The following is a 14,075-nucleotide window of genomic DNA, read 5'->3' on the forward strand; positions in this document are numbered from 1 at the left end:
ATCAATCTTTGAGGAGCTTCCTCACTCTCATGAGATTCCAGTATTAATCTTTGGTTTGCCTCTCTCTCCCTATCACGCTCACATTGAATCCTTTGCAGGTGTTCAATCTTTTCATTCACCATGTTTACCAGTAGTGTTTGTAGAGATGTTTGGGAACTCTCTTTTGGATTATACATTAACTATGCTGTCAAATGATTTTCCTGAGTGGGAGTTCAGATAACTGGACTTGCAATTTTCCTTGTGTTTTTCCGGTTTGTTCTGCCCAGTTGGTATGAAAGTCACACCAATTTTTTGTTAGAACAAAATTTTAAGGCAAGTATCATCAAAGTTCTGTAGTTGCACAGACAAAAGTCTGCAGATACAATATTTTTCAACAGATACAATTTATTCAACATCAAACAACTATGGCTTAATGGGCTAAGAACAGCAAAGAAGAATTTGGCAAATCACAAATTATTAATTTTAGTTGGAAATGTGGGCAAAAATAGGATTAGAGGGATGTGGAGAGTTAAAAGGAGAGTGAATTTAACCAAGTCCTAATCTTAGAGAGGGAAATGGATTAGGCAGAATGCTAGAAGCAAGATTAAGAAAAAAAAAGAAAAAATGGAAATACAAAAATTTAAATTTAATAAGTGAAACACTTAAAATTATGTGTTTAGTGATGATATTGAGAGACGAAAAGGACAGGATGAGATGATGGGAGGGAAAAAAAGGAGACATGAAAAACTAAAAATTCTTTAAATTAGTTACTTGAAAATTATATAGGTATAAAGAGAGATAATACTGCTCTTAAAGAATTTTAGCGTAAGAGTTTGTGAACTGAGTAATAAATTTCTGGATTAAGTTGTACACAACGGGGCATAATGTCTAATATTCGACGATGGGTAAATATCTGGGGATGATCCGAATAACAATTAAGTCTCACAAAAAAGAAAGAGAAAAAAAAGAAAAGAATAAAATAATAAGGACCAAAAGGTCAGAAGAGATTTTATAAAAAAGCACACACACACACATTTACACCTAAAATAATAATGATGAGAAGAAAAAGATTAATTGAAAACATTATTTAAAAAAAATTAAAATTAAAGAAAGGTACAAAAAGACTTCTTTGATTATTTTTGTGGGGGTAGAATGTGAAGATATTCTATCTCCCCTGTGTCCATAACCAGTCTCTTGGTGGCGTCTCTGGTCTGCTTGTGGTGTTTGTTTTTCCTGTGGCTTGATTAGTTGCTTACGTCAGTTTGTTTGAGCAGGCAGAAAAATGTTCGGCATTACCCATAATTTTGTGATCCTCCTCCCAGGCTAGTTCAGTGGGAAGGAGATCTGCTTTGAGTATCACAAAAGAGGGAGATGGCTGTTTCTTCTAGTTTTGAGATGCTGTGATGAGGCTAGGTTCTGGGTAGGGTTGAGGCCTCTCAGCAAACAGTTGCTTTTCCCTGAGGCGCTAGCTCCTGAGATACACAGCCCAGTCTGGATCCATTCTCAGCATTTATGTTTACTGAATTTCAATTGATTGTCAAGGTTGCTGTAGGGAGGGGCAGCCTCTGGCTCTGTTTACAGAGTGAAGAAAGTCACTCCTCCAAGGGCAGGGCTTCTTTGCCTGGGCTGGGTGACTTCTCTTGGGTGGAACTGAGCGTGGCAAGTCAGGTCAGGTTCCTGTGATCTCCTAAATGGATCTTGCTTTCTTCCAAGGCCTGAGTTAGAGATAGCTGTTCAAATGGGCCTTTGTCAGTATCAAAGATGGAGATCGCTGGTGGTGGTGGCAGGGTGGGGTGGCCTTACCTACTCTGTTCGCTGAGAAGGAGTGAAGACGTCAGTGTTCCACTCACGTCAGAATCTTGGTTCCTTTTCCGTCAGTTCTTACTGATGTTGAGTAGAATCTGCTGTCCCGCTGTGTCTGGCATCTTTGTCCTGGACTCTTTGTTATAGGTATGGCGCCTATGGCCACTGCCACTGGTGCCACAGCTGGCACAGCCATGGCTACCAGCAAGTGCTCTGATCTGTCTCCTTGCCTGGATTTTCCCTCTCTGGACAAACTCTCTGTACTGTAATGGGACACTTGGTGTGATTCTCTAACCTAGGACTGTTCACTGGAACAGTAAAACTGCTATGTGAGAGCTTGTTTAGCTCTAGTTTCTCCTCCACTCTCCCTCTGAACACATTTTTTGCCTCTTATTGAAGTATATCTGATATTTTAAAGTAGATTTGTCCAAATATAATTAAGTTGATCAATTATTTCATTAGGACAATGTTGGCCAGATTTATTTCTAGTAAATCTTATCCCTTATGATATATGAGAACATGCTGTGTTAGTCTCCTATTAATATGACAAATATTTTTATAAAATTAACTTCAAATGAGGAAAGATTAATCTTGGTTTCTGATTTTATACCTTTCAATTTACATTTCTTTTTCTCATTACTTTTGGTTGGTGATGGTACAGTACCCCATATCAGGAACATGTGATGGAGTATGTGTATTCCTGGAAGCGAGGAAGTAAAGAAAAGTAAGAATAGGAGTGAGAAAGGGAGAAAGGGGAGGTGGGGAAGAAGGAGAGGGAGAAGGAAAAGGAGAAGGAGACAGAGAAGTAAACGAAGGAAGAGGAAAAAAGGACTTTGATCTTAAACCTTCTTTGATGACAAGTTCTCAGTGACCTAATCTCTATTACTATGCCCACGTGAAAGGTTTAACCTCTTTATGGCAACATAGTGAAACCTAATTATTAATCCCAATCCTTTATTATTTCAGATTTAATTTCTAGACTGATGGGTAGATCTTTCTATACAATTGTGATAACTTCTATTCCTAAATACCAGAGATGCTATTTGGCATAGAGGTGGTTTGGTTATACCATTGCTGGAGAGATGAATGAAATATTTTGAGCACAAATACATTTTATTTAATGGATAAGGATGCTCCCAGAGGTTTCATTTTGTGACCTTCAAAAATGACTATTTCATCTAACTCATAATGACTTGAATTTTTCATAATTTTATGGCATTTCCATTCAAGTATTTGTCATCAACAGTGAGGTTCTTTCCTTCAAGTTGAAGGAAAAATAAATACTATCACAATCTTTATCAGAATTATTCTTTAGAGAGTAGGTATAATATGAATTTCCTACCATTCCAAAATTAGTTATCTTCAAGTCTATAGGAATAATTGGATAAGTGATTAAATATCCTGCTTTAGTTTTCTTATAATGAGGTTCATTCAATTTCTAAAAATCACTGTTGACATAAAATACATGAAATTCAGTGTTTCTCTGATATGACTTAGTAATCAAACCTCAGAAATACATGATTTGTAATCAAGATTTTTATATACTCACAAAATGTATGAATTTACAAAACCTAAAAAAGTTTAGGTTTAAAAGAATAGAAAATCACGTGACCACAGTATATAATATTTAATTTAATGAAAAATTGCTTCATTCAGCCTGACAGAGCCTTTTGCTTTTAGCTTATATGAGAAATTTGATTAACAATCCCTTTTTTGCTTTTGAATGATAGAGTATTGCAATTTGTCTAAAGATTCTGTCATTTAAACCTTTGCGTGCATAATTTTTCATAAAAATGAAACATTTTTCACAATGCAGGTTCAGGTTTAATAAATGAATAAATATCTAAATGTTAATTTGTTAAACTGAGCCTCTAGAATTCAAAAAATACAATTTACTTTATTGTTGGATATATTAAATCTGTGCTAAATATGGGTGTCTCAAGCTTGTAATCCTCGCTACTCAGGAAGCTGGGGTACAAAGTCAGCCTTGGCAAGAAAGTTTGTGAGACATATCTCAATTAATCACACACACACACACTACAACACACACACACACACACACACACACACACACACACACACACACACACACACACACACACACACACAAAGCCAGAAATAGAATTGAGGCTCAAATGATAGACCAATACCCTTGAGGAAAAAAAACAAGAACAACTAAGGGATAGTTCTTGAGTTAAAATCACAAGAACAAAACCCACACACAAGCAATATTATGCCTAAATGCTTATTTTAGTTTGAAGAAATAAACAATATCATGAAAATAATATTTGTTACATATCTTGGAACATTTGAGAAGTTGCTTTTAGTATAATTTGTCTTAAGATATAACATAGGTTATTAAAATTAATATTAATCTAGTTAATATTTATAATCACTCATAACACCTTACAGTACAACAGTTCAGATTTTTTCTATTGCCATAAGAAATATTCTGAGTAAAAGGAAGAGAGGAATATTAGACGAAAGGAGAAAGAAAGAAAAAGGAAGAAAGAAAAAAAGAAAGAAAGAAGGAAGGAAAAGGAAGGAAGGAAGAAAGGAAGAAAGGAAGGAGAGAAAGAGAGAGGTAGGGATGGAGGGAAGGAAGGAGGAAGCAAAGAAGAAAGGAAGGAAGGATGGAAGAGAAGGAGAAAGAATGGGACAAAACAATTTAATTTATAAAATCTCTTTAGCCCAACATAAACTCCATGTAATGAATCCTTAATAAATTCAAGTTTGGAATTTTCACTTCTTTGCATGTTATCCATGCATGAATGAAACCAACAAATGAAGGATCATAAATAACTAGGTGCATCTGTTTGCATTTGTAGTAATATGTATGCGAATTTTTTTCTCATTTTTATACATCATCAAATAACTATTTACAAACAATTTACATTTAGTTATAAATATTCTAAAAATTGATGAAACTAAAGGATTTCAATATGTTATATAATGTGAATACAAGTATTTTTAATGTTATTAATATTAAAGTCTTCATGTTATATTAATTATGAAAAATTATTATGCATTTTATCAGAAGAATTAGCATCCTCTGATTTTGGTGTCTGTGGGTGTCCTAATAGCAGACCGTAATTAAAATCAAATGAAATCTTGATTTGAGATTTCCCCAATTGCTTGATGTAGGCATTCAAAGCTGTAAATTTTCCACTAAGTTTTGCATTTAATATGTCCCTGAGGAGCTGGTATTTTGTGTGTTCATTTTTGTTAAATTCCAGAAATTTCAGATTTCTATTCTAATCTCTTCAGTGCCCCACTGGTCATAAAGCAGTGTGTTGTTCACTCTTCATGGGTTTGACTTTTTTTTTTTTTTGCTTTAGCTGTTTAATTCTAAGTTTATTCTGTTGTGGTCTGAAAAGATATGTGAATTCAATTAATTTTCTTTCAATTTGGACAGAATTTCTGTGTGACATAGGATAGGTTCTATTTTGGAGAATCTTCCATGACCTGCTGTGAAGAATGTATATACTGATACTGAATGTATGTTCTGTAGAGGTCTGTTAGGGGTAGGTGGTCAATGTAGTTATTTAGGTCTTCAGTTTATTGGTTGAGTTTTTCCAGTATAACCAATCGATGGATGACAATGATGGGTTGAGATGTGTTTTTAGGTTGTGTAGTATTTGGTTGATGATGTAGGGTGGTCCAGGATTCAGGGCATTGATATTTAAACTTGTTATATCCTCCTAATTGAGAGTTGCCTTTCTCAACATGTAATGTCTCTTCCTACTAATTTTAATTTGAATTCTATTTTATCTTATTTTAGTAATTCTACTATGGCCTGTTTATGGAGTCCATTTACTTGAAAATTTTATTTCCAGCCTTTCAGTTTGAGTGCGTTTGTTTTTGTCAATAAAATGTATCTCTTGTGGACACTGGATGGATGTGTCTTGTTTTTTGATACTAGTATCTGATCTGTTTTCTAATTGGTAATTTAATTCCATTGATATTGAAAGTTAAGACTGAGAAATATGTTATGTTATAGCCCTGCTGTTAGGAGCTGTGCCTCATCTACTGTTAATATATTTACCTTGTTCTCTGGTAGGGAGCATTTTATATAACCAGATCCTGTTCTTCTTGATCTTCTCTATATAGGGTATATTTAATTAACTTCTACCCTGCTTATTTGGTGGAGATACATTGTTTCAAGTTTTCTTTGTCATGAAATATTTTTATATATCCTTTAAATGTAAAGGAGAGTTTGGCTTGGGACCATATTCACTATTGGTAGTTGTTTACCCTTAGTGTTTGTCATATATTATGCCAGGCTCCCCTTTTATGCCTAGAAAAGTTGAGCATTTCTTCATGAGTCTAATGACCATTTTTATTTCCTCTTCAGAGAAGTCTCTCTTTAAGTCTTTAGCCCACTTAGTTATCGAGTGGTTGTTTCTTTGAGGATTTGTTGTCAGGTGATTTAATTTTTTGAGTCCTAAGTATAGTTTAGATATAAGACCTCATCCGTTTTATGACTCGTGAAGATATTCTCCCAGAACGTGGGCTTTCTATTGATCTTGTTAGCTATGACCTTTGCCTTGCAGAAGCTCTGATGTTTCATGCAATCCCAATTTTCCAAACTTTCTTTGATTTCTTTTGTTTCCAGTTCTCTCTTAAGAAAATTTCGGCTTGTGCTAAAAAGCCCTAGAGTTTCTCCTATTCCTTGAGATAATGTTTTCATGGTGTCTTCTTTTATTTTGAGGTGTTTGATCTATTTGGAGTTGATTCTCCTGCAGGGTATTATATACAGATCTAGCTTTAGTTTTCTACAGGTGTTGAAGCAATTTTGTCAACACCATTTACTCAAAAGGCTGTCTTTCTTCCATTCTAATTTTTAGCCCCCTTGTCAAAGATTAGGTGGCTATAGGTCAGTGGGTTTATTTCTGAGTCTTCAGTCTTATTCCATTGATCCTCAGGTCTGTTCTTGTGCCAGTAACAAGCTGTTGTTTTACTATGGCTTTTTAGTAGAGTTTGAAATTTGGAACTGATAGTGCTCCAGTGCTGTTCTTTCTGCTATGGATTGGCAAAGCCAGAGCTAGCATTATACTTAATGGTGAAAATTTAAAGCCATTTCTTATAAATTCAGGAATGAGATAAAAAGTCTGCTCTCTCCACTACTCTTCAACTTAGTATTAGAATGCTAGCTGGGGCAATAATACAAGATGCAAACTTAAAGGTCTCCAAATAGGGAAAGATGAAGTAAAACTCTCCCTCTTTGCAGATGATATGATCCTGTATTTAAAGAACCACATGGACTCCACTCCCAAATTATTGAGCTCATCTGAAACTTTGGCAAACTAGCCAAGTATAAAATTCACCCTCAGGAATCAATGGCTTTCCTGTATTCCAATAATGTTAAGATTGCGGGTGATATTAGGAAAGCAACCCCTTTTTAAAAGCCACACAAGAAATAAAATATCTAGGAGTTAAGAAGGACCTCTATGAAAGAAATTTTCAAAACCTGAAAAAGAAAATGAAAGCAGAACTAAGGAAGTGGGAAACCACCCATGCTCATGGATTGGGAGGAATAACACCATGAAAATGGCAATACTGCCAAAGGTTATATCCAAATTCAATGTGATACCTACCAATATCCCAATCTCACTCTTCAATGAAATAGAAGTAATCCAAAAATACATATGGAACAATTGAAAACCCAAATAACACTGAGGTTTTTTTAGTGATTCTCATTTTGTATTACCACTTTGATTCTACAAAGTAATCTACGGATTTTACCTTTCTTCCCTCCCTTTGGATAAAGCTCAAAAAACCCTGCCTCTAACTCCCAAGACACTTAACTCTTAGGTCTGGACAATTGTTCCTAGATAGTGGATTACTTAATTGTATTTTGAACGCATAAAACATGCATATAGAAATCTCACATTTTGATCTCATGAGAAAGCAGCCTTTACTCCACTCTCAGATTTATTTCCTGAAATGCATTTTTAAAGAGAATATGTTTTCATTTTTAGATGAACGGCTTGTAGGAAACTATTTTCATAACCTGGCTCCTCCTCCTGCACCTCAACACCTAAAACACAAATTTCAAAACGCATTTAAAAGAAACAATACAAAAACCAAACACTGGGAATGCTCAGATGCAGAACATTTTACAAAACCCAGAATATAACTCTGCTGTCTGAGGGAGGGGCTCTCTGAATAAATTAACAAACAAACCCAAAAGAGCATCCAGGAGTATCGGATGGGAGTGTCCCTGGCTGCTACTCCATGGACAAGGAGCATGGAATGGCTTTCCTAAGCCTGCTGGCGAATGCGTGGGGGAAAGTTTCCTTGCCAGTCTGAGTACAAAAGTTGGCATCACCCTGCTTGGGCCTGTCTTTTTTATCTTTTCCCCACAGCAGAACAAAATCAACCCCTCCTCCACGGCTGATAAATACTGTACAAACTGATCCACAGAGTGGCATCTGTTCAGTCTGCACTCCTTCCTAAGTGGGTGGACCCTGTCCCGTAGTATGCGTGTACTCCCAGGGGCTGATCCTCATGGACCCGGCCCAAGGGACAGGGGGGTGCTAGATGTGAGTCAGTGGCACTGTGTTATTCATGCAGCAGCTGCCAGGTTGCTGCCCTAGCCCAACAACAGGTGCACCCTGATCTTCTTCCACAGTCCCAGGCGATGGATGCTCACAACGGCCCTAGGTGGGCAGACTTCCAGTAGGATCCTACTTCACCAGAGGGACCAGCATGCCTGATTAAGTGGCTGCAGCCTGAATTAATTATTAATTATTTAATTAATTGTTTAATGGAGCAGTATTTTTGCCAGTTGTGGGGCTTGAACTCTGAGCCTGGGCACTGTCCCTAAGCTCTTCAGCTCTTGAGCCATAATGCCACTTCCAGCTTTTTCTGCTTATGTAGTGCTGAGGAATTGAACCCAGGGCCTCATGTATGCAAAGCGAGCACTCTACCACTGAGCCACCTTCTCAGCCCTGGAGCAGTTTTAAAGAAAATGATTCACATTACTGTATGATATTATTGGAGAGTAATTTTTCTTCCATATGTGCCCAAAGCACAATGAAATGTAAACAGATTTGAACTCACGGTTGGAAGAGTATCCTACATACCACTATAAGTATTGTGACATTTGTCCAAATTGACAGAACAGCTTTCTAGGACCCTTAACCTGCTATGTCATAGACCTTTTGTAGCCACCTTATTTCCCCATACAGGCATGGCCTGGCATTTAACAGTTGAGTAATATGCAGTAGGCTCTCTTGTACAGCACCCTGTCACTCTGTTTTCCTCCCACAGAACACGTATGCACAATGCTTCAGATTGTAGGCTTAAAAACATAATTAGGATTCATGAATACTAGATTATATAAAAAACACTACCATTTTAATAAAGTTAGAAAAATAAATAGAATGAGCATTTTATAACCATCAGGACAAAAAAAAATACAGGTTTTCCCAGGAATGGGGGAAGGAATCTCTAAATCTAGATTGGCTTCTAAGTTGCCTTCAGAAAGAAATTCTGCCTCAGAGTCCTAAAAGGGATTTACTTCCTCATTAAAGACAGGGTTTTCTTCCTGAGTCCAAGGAGGGACAGATTCTAATTTCTCAATTGGAAACTGGATCCCCTTCAGGAGGACAGATTGGTCAGGATATTCTGTGAGGAAAGATTCCCTTTCCTCAACTGAATCTAGATTTTGGACCTCACTTATTGGTTTTCCTGAAGATACACCGGGGTCATTTTCCATTAGCATACATTTACACTGCATACCAAGACATGTCTTTTTGACTTGTTTGGAGCTAATCTAGGTGGATTATCAACATCACTGGAAGATATTCTGGATCATCTTCTTCCTTGGCAGTAAGTGCAGGTACTCCTGCTTCACATGTGGGGTTCAGAACCAGTGGGATGTCCACAGGACTCAAAACCTGCTTGGGCCTTTCTATATATTAAAAAAACACCCTCTATGTTCACATGCCTTCTGGAGATCAGTAATGTTTTCTGATTTCCATGAGTCATCATAAACGACATCACTGATGGGTTCTTTATCTGGAGAACTGCAGGAGCTGCTCTACTGTGATACAAACCTGAGAATGGAAATAGGTACAGGAGTCTTAGAACTCAAGAAGTTAAGGTGTGACTAAACTTTCATGAGAATCTAATGGGGGAAGCTGTAGAACTTGAGTTTGGACTGAACACTGATGAGAAGTTAGCATGTTTCTAATGAGTGGCTACTTCCAAGTTCCTTCAAAGGAGAACAGATATTACCTGGCAAAGAATATCCATAAAAGGATATTTTGCCAAGCTGGGGAGTACTAAGGGCTCTATGCCCATCCTGCCCATGCCTAAAGACCCAAGTTCCATCCATATTCACCAGCTCTGAGGTATCTAAACAAGGACTTCTTCCACTTTTTCTTGGTCTCATGGGCAATGCGCTCCTCTAGCTGGTCCAGAAAAATATGTAAGCAGAAGAGCAAGTCTGAAGAGGGCATCTTGAGCTTGACATACTGTGTAAGTTCTTTCAGGGTGTCATGGTTCTTGTTCTCATAGAAATCATCAAGGTAGAAGTCCATCCACATAGGGAAGATGGAACAAACTATGCTATGGGCAGATTGGTGACAAGGAAAATGAGAGCCTTTCCTCCCCATCCTGAGCTTTGTACTATAGCCTCTTTCTGGCGGGACTTGCATGTTGGAGGAAGAGACTCCTGCAAGCAGGATGCTCCTCACAACCCACTTCTAGAAATTTCTCAAATATAATCATCTAAAATTCTCCCTATGTTAGGAGGAGAAGGTTGTTTCCCCTCTTGATCTGACTTGCTATACATACCCCCCTCGTCATCCATGAGAGTCCAAAACCACAAACACATCCACACTGTGTAATCTGCTATCCACTGAAGTGCCAAGCCTCAACCCCCTGGTGAAAATCACAACTGGTGTGCAAAGAAGGAAGTTGACTTTGATTCAGACACCTCAAAGATACCCAGTTTTCAAAGACAGAACTTCTCTTTATGTCAACGTCCACTTACTTCTTCATCTTGTTCATCTTCCTCCCAGTTACGGTAGAAGGATCTGTACCAATGGGAGGAGAGAAGAAAGTTAACTCTATGCTTCTCCTTTTGTGAACTAACAGGACAGACATGGGACTGGTTAAGTCACATATGGTAATGTAAACATAACAGACAAAAAGTAGAGATATGTCTATACAATTTCATGGAAATTCTGTGAGGATGCTTATCAGCATTTGTCCAAATAAATGTCCCATGGCTCATGCCTCTAATCCTACTAATCAGGAGGGTGAGATCTAAGGATCACAGTTTGAACCCAGTCTAGTTTGTAAAATTCTAAAGACACTTATCTTCAATTAACCAGCCAAAGGCCAGACCTGGACTTGGAGCTTAAATGGTAGAGTGATATGAACAGAACAGCACTCAGGCCCCAAGTTCAAGTTCCATTCTTTCTTCCATCTATATTCCTTCAAAGGCCTCCAAGATAGTGATTTCCTAGGTGAGGGTGGATGTTGGGTGACACTGGCTCATTCCTTTAATCCTAGTCTCTCAGCAAGCAAACTGTTAAGGCTCCACTAGCTTCTGAGGAAAATGAAATGTTCTGGCAGGCCACTCGTAAGGAGTAATCCAGGGAATGCACTTCTTTGTCTCAAGCCAAGCTCCTGTGATAAAACCCCAGTGAAACAGTCTCAGAGAGGTACCAAGTATTCCAATAATCTGCCAGGGGGTCTCATCAGTCCTGGATTTGAATGAGGAACACTCACTTTTTAAACAATATCCAGCAACTGCTCCATTGTCTCCCACTCTCTAGAGTGGCGGTGGAAGTTTCCAACATAGAAGAGATCACATTTCTGGTAGGCAGGGATCAGGTCCATTACCAGCATTTCCAACAAGCCTGAGTCCAAGCTCCATATATTATAAGGCACATTCAGGATTTGAGCAGACTCATTGTCACACTGAGGTGGTAAAAAGAATGAATCTTTGAAACATGGAAATGGGAGTACACTTCAAAATGAGTAATAGAGTAATAGGATTGAAAAGTACACAGTAAATATTTTATCAATATACACATATAAAAACACAAGAAGAAGCCTGTACTGTGGGCTAGAATGAGATTAAATAGGTTTCCTGTCATAGTTACACCTGACCTGAGTTGCCTTGTGATTCCCTTTATTTCTTCTTATAAAAAGGCCTGAGACATTGGATTCGTGGTTTGGCACTGATCCAATGTCTGCAGTATTGAGTGAGGCACTCACCCCTCTCATGCCTGGGACCTGATTCTCTTGAACTTTGAAAACAATACAGGAATGTCTTTCTTGTTTCTGAGCCACAGGCCAAGTGAGCTGGCTAGAGCTGACTGTAAGTTACAGTTGCCTGGGTCTCAGAGTTCCATATTCTATTCCATTGTGAGGGAAGTAGTGTCATCTCTCAGAGCCCAATGATCTAAGCTGCTTACTCACATAAGACCATCCCAAAGACAAACGGGAGGCTGAAATTTCCCCTCCCACATCACTCTATACAAATGTGGACATTGTCAAATCCCAACATCCTCAGGTAGGCCTAGGAACCAGCATGGTCTCAGCCTCAAGGAAGCTTTCCTAGGTGAGAACCATGCCTTATTCCTTATTTTTCACTATTCCTCTTGTTCTGCAAAAATCATTTTGCCTCTCAGGACCCTCTCAGTCTGCCATGTGCTTTTTGCATCTACTTCCTAGGACACTGTTTGGTTCATGTTTCCTAATCTTTTGTTTGCTCTTGAAGCCCCTGTGTGCTGTAATCTGCCCAAAAGACAAATACTTAGAAGTGGGAAAAATCATAAAAATATTGAAAAAACCTTACACATATAGTCAGACATTTTTACACGTGTACATTTTTTTAAGATAAAAGACTATTTTGATACTTTTGTCATATTTTATGACAGAGGGGAAGGGGAGAAGGGAAGAGGTGCTGCATTGTCTTCTCATAATTCAATGATTATTATTTTTTGAATGGGTGTCCAGTCGTGGGGCCTGAACTCTGGGCCTGGACGCTGTCTCTCAGCTCTTCAGCTCAAGGCTAGCAATCTATCACTTGAGGCACAGCGCCACTTCTGGATTTTTTTTCTTTTTTTGCTTATGTGGTGCTGAGGAATTGAACACAGGGCGTCATGCATGCAAGACAAGCACTCTACCACTGAGCCACCTTCCCAGCCCCTCAATGATTATTATTTAAAACTATAGTTGAAGGAATGTAAGATTTAAAGATAAAAACAATGCTCCTGTTCTTTTTATAAGCTAGTTGTTTATAAAGTATTCCTCACTAAAGTCTTGTCACCTGTGTCTCATGAACTATCCTCCTCCTTCAAAATAATCAAGAAAAACCTTCACAAATAAGTGGGCTGTTGTCCAATCTCTGGATAAGAATTTAAGATACAATATTGCCTGTGACTCTGTGTGTGTACATCTCTGTGGGAGTGTTTGTGTGTGTGTGTGTGTGTGTGTGTGTGTGTGTGTGTGTGTGTGTGTGTGTGTGTGTGTGTGTGTGTGTGTGCCCATTTTTACTTTGACTTGTGGAACCATGTTATCTCAGAAAGCCTCAGGGCACTAATGGGATGAAAAGCTTGTTAGATTTTAAGGCTAAGATTAGGGCTGGGTCTCATTCCTCTTACTGTCTCCGTTGATTTAAAAAAGAAATCCTCCTTTATCTTTAAAACATACCCAGGAAGAAGCAGGTTATTACCCTACCAGAGAGAAAAGAGGCTGTGACCCTGAAGTGCCTAAGGCAATTCAGCAATAACCTTGCCACTAATATCCACTGTGGGAGTAGAGAGGGTTACTAGATATCAGTAAAAGAATGTCCCACATGATCTTATTTTGTAGTAGATATCAACAGGGAAGCATTCTCAGGTGATGGAGTCAAGCAGGAGTTCAGTCTATTTTACTGCAGTGGAGGTGGTCTGAGTGATGATGTAGATTTCCTCCAGGTGACTGTCAGGCTGTCGTTGAACTTTACCCATTAGGGTGTGCAGCAGCAGCAGCAACAGCAGCAGCAGCACAGGGTCTCTCAGTGGCTCCAAAGGACAGTCACACCTCGTGCTGAGCTGCAAATTCCTACACAACCTGGTTAAGGACACATGGCATAGGCTTGGCAGGCTGTGACCCCACTAGATTTTAAAACTATTTAGACAATAGCCCAGGACAATTTACCAAGCTGACAACATTTTAAATTAGATAGTTCTTTTAATAGGGCTAGGATTTTCTAGGCAGATATACAGGGCTCAGGCCTGTAGTATTATTTCCCATGTCTTTTCCTTCTGTCTGTTTTGCCACAT

The 14,075-nt window shown here is 38.4% G+C and overlaps 1 long non-coding RNA gene across 1 annotated transcript; it reads right to left on the reverse strand.

Annotated features, from left to right (window-relative positions):
- Nucleotides 1–9,498: 9,498 nt before the first annotated feature.
- LOC138815517 (uncharacterized) lies at nucleotides 9,499–11,610 on the reverse strand. The gene is made up of 3 exons (XR_011368341.1): nucleotides 11,530–11,610; nucleotides 10,787–10,829; nucleotides 9,499–9,845 (listed from the first exon to the last, which is right to left on the reverse strand). It is a non-coding gene; the product is annotated as an uncharacterized lncRNA (long non-coding RNA).
- Between the last annotated feature and the right edge of the window lie 2,465 nt (nucleotides 11,611–14,075).

This window comes from Dipodomys merriami, unplaced genomic scaffold (assembly GCF_024711535.1).
Source record: "Dipodomys merriami isolate MVZ:Mamm:240054 unplaced genomic scaffold, mDipMer1.0.p SCAF_645, whole genome shotgun sequence".
NCBI lineage: Eukaryota > Metazoa > Chordata > Mammalia > Rodentia > Heteromyidae > Dipodomys > Dipodomys merriami.